Source organism: Trichechus manatus, unplaced genomic scaffold, assembly GCF_000243295.1.
Source record: "Trichechus manatus latirostris isolate Lorelei unplaced genomic scaffold, TriManLat1.0 scaffold00053, whole genome shotgun sequence".
NCBI lineage: Eukaryota > Metazoa > Chordata > Mammalia > Sirenia > Trichechidae > Trichechus > Trichechus manatus.
The window spans coordinates 10,438,020-10,445,896 of record NW_004443989.1 but is presented as its reverse complement, the minus strand read 5'-3'; positions in this window follow the sequence as shown (position 1 = coordinate 10,445,896).

Below are 7,877 nucleotides of genomic sequence, written 5' to 3'. Positions count from 1 at the left end.
GCTTATCTGTGGGCATGATAATTTTAACCTCTTTCTCCAAGGGGTAGGGTCAGTCACTCAGGTATGGTACAGCAGGGCAGGTCCAGCTGAAGGGGAGCTGCTGGGATGGGTTGTTTGTGTCATGTACCAAGGCTGACAGTGTGGACTGGGAATCAGTGCAGGGCAGGTTCCAGTAGGCCATGCCTGTGCTGCTTGGGAGTGTGATGTTCAGTGCACAGTGCAGGTAGGCAGGAAGTAGGGGGTAGATTGTGATGTGTGGAGCTAAGATGGGTATGGGAAAATGAGAGAGAGGAGAGAGGAACAGGAGCCAAAAACATACACACAGACAAAAATGACTGCTAAGGGAGATTTCTATTGGAGTGGAGAGATGACAGACTGAGAAATGGGGTGAAAAAAAGAAGAAAAACAAAAGAAAAAGGGTAAAAGAAAAAAAATGAATAGATCGAGAAACTGGAAATGAAGAAAGACAAAAGGAATAAGAGAGAGAAGAAAACAAAACAGAGAAACAAAAAAACCCAAAACCAAACCAAAACAAAAGAAAAAAAAAAAAAACAAGAAAAAAGAATTGCCCCGAGGGATGTCCCTGTGTGTCTGCGCAGAGGAAGAGAGTAGCTTCCAAGCCGCATGGTACTGTCCGGCTAGAAGGGGCTCCCAAGCTGAGAAAAGAAAAAGAAAACAAACAAATCAAAACAGAATAAATCAGAGCAAACAAGCAAACAAAAAACCCTGGGGGTCCCACCAGCATGGCAGCACAGGCTGGGAAGCAGTTTCACAGTCAAGGGGTGTTCTGCAGCCTTTTAGGAAGAAGCAAAGGTGGCGCACGGAGCCAAGTATTTGAGAGAACGGAGGGGGAGGTGGTGAGAGGTAAGGAAGAAATCTAAAGAAGCTGAAAAAAACAACGCCAGCAGCCAACAAAAGGTGCTTAGGGAGCCGGCCAGTGCGGGCATGTGGAATCTAAGCAACACCGGGGTGAAGCTGGTGATTCCTGGCCAAGAGACTGAGGCTGCAGGAAGCAGAGGAGGCTAAGTGGGGGTGAAGAAGATTGAGGGGTGGGAAAGCGTATATTGCTGGTTACCAGTTGTTCTGTCTCCTGCTGGAAGCTCCGTGAAGCTGCTTTCTTGTACCCCCTTTTCACTGACCTCTGATGGCAGTCCAAGATGGCGGATCCATGCTGCAGTAGCTGATAGGGGACCTCTGCATGTATCTCTCCTCACTGTCTGTTCTTGGTCAGTTTCTTATTCCATTCGGTGCTTGGGTGAGTTCTTTGTCTCTTCACTTGATGCTTAGGGTTTCAGGATTGACGTGTGACTCTGTTTGACTTAGTTTTTCTGATCTTTGCTATGGAGGGATGGCATGGTGCTTCTGACTATAGTGCCATGTTTCCCAGAAGTCTGGTTGATTTTTCTTAGGTCTTCAACAGACCAATATTCTCTTGTCCCCAGTTTCAACACTGGTAAGATAGGTGTGTTGTATGGAAACTGGCAAAATTTTAACAGTCCAGTTTTTATGTATCGATGCACCAATGGTGTGATCCCTTCCACAGCTTCCTTGTGGAGGGGATATTGCCTGTGGTTTATAATAGGTGCTCCAGGTTTTAAAGTAACTTTAATTGGTGTGGCTGACTTGGCTTGCCCAGGTCTTTCTTACGCCCAGACCTCTGGATTCACCTGTTGTTGAATATGGAAAGGAATGCCACTAAGTGTCGCTATTTCTTCTTGCAACAGTGTCACCTGCAAGGTGCATGTGTTTTCAGACAGGATCTGTAGAAAATGGAAAGGAACAACTTTGCCATCCTATTTGGGTTACTCCGATAAGGAGGATAGTGATTCTTCCAATTATGCAAGTCAGAGGTAGAGAAAGGAGTATGTACTAACATTGTCCCTCCTTCAGCTGGAATTTTTCTCAGAGGAAATTGCCCTGGCCAGCACCAGCAGTACCCTCACCAAAAAAAGTATGCTGACGAGTGTGTGTAGTGGGGAGACTATACCCGATGAAGTTGAACTCTTGCTTCCTGATTCCCTTCCTTTGTCAGTTCCTCTCAAGCTGACTGGACTAGAATCAGGCTTGGCCCTTTCTGTGGGGGACTCTGCTGTCATTCCTCAACCTGACCTATCGGCTTCTACCGTACCTTCCCTATATGGCAGGGGGAGCTGAAGCAATTATCAGGGCTATTCCTTCTAAGCGGGGACCCTCCAGTGAGGATTCAGGAAGCAATTTTGCCTTCAGCTTTCCCTGGAAAAGAACGTGGTTAGAGGGATTTAAAGTTTGATAGAGATTTAAGAAAGCTTGAATATAGGAAACTTTGTCCCATTTTTTCCTACAATACAAGTCAAGCTGAAAAATAGTGCCTTAAGCCAAAGACCCATTTTGGAGCCAATGTTCCTAGTCCCCCAGCTGGTATAGCACCATACATTGTTACATAAGCATATCACTTTCTTTCTTGTCATAGGCTAATAGCTATACCTCCTCCAGTTTGTTAGAATGCAGCCTAGAGGAGATTTAGCTGGGATAGATGGGCCTCTCCCTATAATAGGTGTTTGTTTATGCATAAGCAGCATCAGTAACTGCTTTTCATGTGCCTCAACAGCAACTACATTTTGCAAAACCTCAGATTGAGTGTTAATATAAATACAGCAACAATTATCTATTAAGGCACAAACTGTTTCTTGAGAGACTAACAGGAAGGCTAATACTATTCTATTTTGTAAAATCATAGCTCAAATTTCAGGTGCTTCTCTGGTTATGATAGTTACAACTTTGCTAAGTTTACCAACAGAACTTCTAATTCAAGAGTTACAATATCTAAACCCATTAGTTAGATACTTTAGGAGAAAGGAAAATGATTTCTTATATCCAGAAAGTAGGACCTTAAAACATCAGCAATATTCTCACATAAAACCCATAGTTTCTTTTAGTTTACTCAGTCTTATGTAGTTAATTTCTGTTCCACATGATTCTGGATCAGCCACAGTCTGTGAACTCATCAGCTTTTGCATAAGAGTTCTGGAAATTTTGATTGAGTCTAGTCACAGTCCTTTTAGCAAGTCCAACATAGTCCATGTTTTTGTTGAGATATTTTGGTCAAACGTTTTCAGCAAATCAGCAAAGTAAAAACTTATCTACAGATGACAAAACTTAATATGACCATGATTAATTCATAAAAATAATATTCTTAATAGTAAAAGACCTGATAGAAATTAATTACAAGCACAATATAAAGGCCAGATGAAATCAGTTAAAGTTTAGATAAAAAATATTTCTAAATATAACCATTAACTGTATTAAAAGAGCTTCAGATGTAATACATAACAATTTTGAGACAAAATACCATATAGTCAGGATATACCAAGAGTATACCAAGATTATCAAATCTCTAAATACCTGAATTGTAATAAAAAAACTTCATAGGTAAATGATGTGAATTCCCCAATCAAACCATTGGCTTTAATGATACTAGATTCAAAAAGATAAAGTTGCAACCAAGTTAGCAATGAAGAAATAATAATATTATAGGTCACTGTGAAACAAAAGTTATTTAACCAAGGATCTTAGAGTAAAAACCTTAGCTTTCTTTTCTAAAAGCCATGCAGCTTAGTATTCAGACTCAGGAATCTTATTCTAATGAGAGGCCAAACCTTCGTCTTCCAGGCAGATTACACAAAGAATAAATTAACCCTTTAACTCAGAAATCAAAAGAAAATTTTGTTATTTTAACAGCGAGAAACTTAATTCTTTGTTTTATATGCTACTTAACATTAAAACTCCTAAAAATCTCATAAATTAAACCATTAAACTTTAGTCAGACAGATGAAACTTGACCATATCAAATAAATTTCTTTTTCAATAAACCTTTAAATGTTGCCTTTGTTGCGTAGCTCTTATAGTGCATCCCTTTAAATGGCAAAAATGAGCATACTCATTAGCAGACTTAAATATATATATATACATCCTTCCTCTTGTGGCATAAAAAGACAAAGTATATAAACTTAAATTATAACAAATATCTATTAATTTAATATCAGTAAGTTACATAAAATATCTTGAGAATTATTTTAAGCCTGTATATAATGAAACATAACTGTTGTTGAAAGAAAGTCTGTGTAAATATTCTAATTTTCATTTAACTTTTACTATTTCTCATATTTTTCCCAACCTAATTTTAGCCCTTAATGATTTTATCAACTGGCTTTGGAAATCACAAAGTCTCTGTTCAATTGACCAATTTATATCAAAGTATTTCCAAGTAGCTATTAAAAGTCTAAATCATAAGACAGACACAAGATGCAGTTTCTTCTGGATGAAGAAAGAACTGAGGTTCTATGACCAGCCTTACAAAAAACAGCAATTCTTAGCCATAACCTCCAACCTGATATAAGACAGACTTAGACACAGAGCTCTAGACCAGAAGCAAGCTTTTTCAGGACAAAGGGAGACAGAAAGAGGACATAAACTCACCAGACAATACCACACAAAACAAGAATAAGTGGATCCTAGCTTCTTAAAGTGTAAGTAGCAATTTTTGGTAAGATCGACTCGATTCAATGGAAAAAACAGGTTCTAGATAAAACTTATCAACTTGCCGGAGCCTCAGATGGAGAAATATTAGATCTTTTGACAAAACCTGAGCATCAAGCAAAGTTCCCTAAAGGAAAAAACAGACAACACAAATGAAAGCTCCTTTTCCCAAAGTGGTTACTGAAATTCCAAGTTACTTCTAGTATACTCAGTTTACAGTGTTTTTAAATATGAACCCCAAACCAGTGAATCAGTGGGGCGTGGGTGGGGGGGAATCCAGACTCATTTATGAAAGATGTTAGGTGATAAGCTTCAAGCTTTTTGTTTCCTTCTTTCTGAAGCTTTCTCCTAATATGGGGGGCACTTTGTCCTGTAAAGATTATATTGACCATTCTGGCATTTTCAGGCTCTCAGGATCCAGATCAGTTAACTCGTAAACATGGTCTTAAGATACTATGGCTGTCTCAAGAACCAGTCTCACCTGGGGTATTTTCACTTTCCCTAACAGCCAAATCAGGGCTCCTAAGTAGATGGTATAATACTAGTTACACACAGACAATGGACAGGACAGACAAAGAACCACAGTAAATGAATAAATCCCCCAAGCTGACAGAGGTGCTGTAGACCCCTTCAACATCCCAGACGGCCCTGTCTGCCAACAGAGGTGCTGTTAGAGAATCTCAACCTCCCAGACACACTTATGAGCACTCACACACCCTGGAACCAGGACTCTAGAGCCACCAGGAGTCCCTTCTTGCGAGCCTACTCATGGGGGTCGGTCATCTGGGACGTATCCCGCCCCAGAAACCAAGGGCTCAGGTCCCGCTCTGGAACCCTCGGGACTGCCCTATCAGCCCTGGCCCTGAGCGCAACAGGGAGAGCAGTCATGGACTCACCTTGGGATCCCTCCTATGCAGGTCTTGCTTTCTTTCACCCACCTCTTTTGGCGCAATTGGGGACCAGTGATGCAGTGGCAGACCCAGGTCTGGCCGATAGTCTCCCCAGAGGCAAATAAAACTTCTCAGGGCCGCTTGTCAGGAGAGCTGTTGATCAGCCCTAGGCCCTGCCCTGGGCCACTGTGTCTCAAGCGGCTGAAGCTCCCCGTACGGGCCACCAAATTTGTTACCGCAATAACCTGGATTGGAGCTGCCTGCCACAATAGCCAATTCTGAGACAAGGGTGAGGTGAACAGCAAGAGTTTTATTATATATCAATACATAGGAGACAGAGGGGAAGAGATTCCTCCAAAAAACCCATCTCCCCAACTGGAGATCGGCTGAAGGCTTTTATAGGGACAGGATTATGGGTCTTAGAAGTTTGTGTTAGTTCCGCCTTGAGGTGGTCATGTCTCAGTTGAGTTAATCTTTTACTGGTATTCTTGGGGGTTATCTGCCGACATTCTTGGGGGTTATCTGGTGACCTCCTGGTTTTCTCGTCACAAGATGAGAGCTTTGTTCAGTTTTTCATCCTTAGATCATTATCACTTGTTTTCCTCCATCCAAGGAGGAACATCTGTTAATCTTAAACCTTTTGTAGAGACTGGAACCGGAGGGAGAAACAAGATCATGAGACAATGTGACGGTTAGCAATGGGGAGTAAATAATAGCGAGCGGGGCCTATGCAGCCTCTTCCAGTTCTGGGGATTAGAACGTGGGCATCTTTGGGGGCCGTTATTCTGCCAACTGCTCAGAATAAGTGCTACATGTGACAGCTGCTATGCCTAAGATGTTTCCCGTTTTACTGGTGACTGTTAGAGGTTCCCTTTGGACACTGAGAACTTCAGGAAGCTGAATACATTTATCCATTTCCCAAACATTTAGCCTCAGGCATTGTGCTGGGTTCTGGGATGCAGTGGTGCTGCCTGCTCCCATGGGACTTAAAGCTGGTGGGGAGGTGGACAACGAGAAAGGAAACGAATGAAGACCAACGCTCAATGGTGATGGGTGGTGAAAAGGACACGGACAGGGCGCCATGCTAGACGTTCATGGGGGGCAAGAGAGGGAGTCCGGGAAAGCCTCTTCGAGGAGGTGACATTTGAGCTGTCCCCTGAAGGCTGACAAGGGTTCAGGCATGAAGGAGATAAGGAGGGATGAGCATTATGGAGGTAAAGCTTCTAGAAGGGTTCAGAGGTGATAAAGGACTTGGTAGAAAAGGTCCGTGTAGCATAGTGAGTGAGGGGCAACCACCCCACTGTCTGTTTCCAAACCTTTTCATAACCCTTCGCAGAAACTCAGTGCTAGAGGTATGGCAGGTGTGGCAGGTATTGCACTGGCGCCACTGAGCAATTTCTGTTAACCTGGGATGGCCAGCAGCGTATCTACGGAAAATGGCACCTATAGCAAGCACTGAAATTGTGCCCCTGTCCAAACGTCTGACACCCCTCTTTTAGATAACTTTCCCATAATCCAAAACCAAACCCATTGCCATCGAGTCAATTCCGACTCACAGCGACCTAATGGGATAGGGTAGGACCGTTCCACAGGGCTTCCAAGGCTGTAATCTTTATGGAAGCAGACTGCCACATCATTCTCCTGTGGAGTGGCTGGTGGGTTCAAACTGCCTGCTTTTTGGTTAGCAGCTGAGTGCTTACCCACTGCACCACCAGGGCTCCTTTTGCCATAATATCAGCTCAAAAATGCAAGTCAAGCTCATTAATCTTTTAATTAACACATTACCATGCTTGAGGAAGGACATTGGACCGTATCAGCTTAATAGAAACAGCTCAGTGGCGCCAAGTGCCCAGGGCCGGTGCCATACTCTAGATATGACACTGTGTACCCCTTAAGCAGTTACTCCCCACTCCCCTTCCCACCCTCCCCTGGTAACCTCTAGTAAACCTTTATCTCTATGCCTTTGCCAATTCTATATATTTCACATAAGTGGAAGCATACAATATTGGTCCTTTTGTGTCTGGCTTTTTTCACTCAGCATGATGTTTTCAAGCTTCATCCATGTTGTAGCACGTATCAGAGCTTCATTTATCTTTATGATTCCACTGCGTGTCTTTTTAAAGAATGAACTGTTGAAGTTAACACTCATAAAACCAACACACACCCTCATGCTGTTCCTTACTTGAAATACCCCACCCCGCCCTTCCGCCTAATCGCCCCCCACCCCCCACCCGTATGGCACACCCTGCTTCTTCTCCAAGGCCCAGCTCGGATGTCACCTCCACTACATGCACCCTTCCAGACAGGACGGAGCTCTTCCTTCTTTGGGCTTCCGAGACTCTGCACAACCTGAGTGTGGCTTGAGCACCTCCACAAGGGCTCTGAAATACACACGCCCTTGAATAGAGCAGCAGTCTGTGAGTGTTTGGCTGAGTCAGTGGAGAGATGGCTTGGTGGTATAGGGTGTTGCAT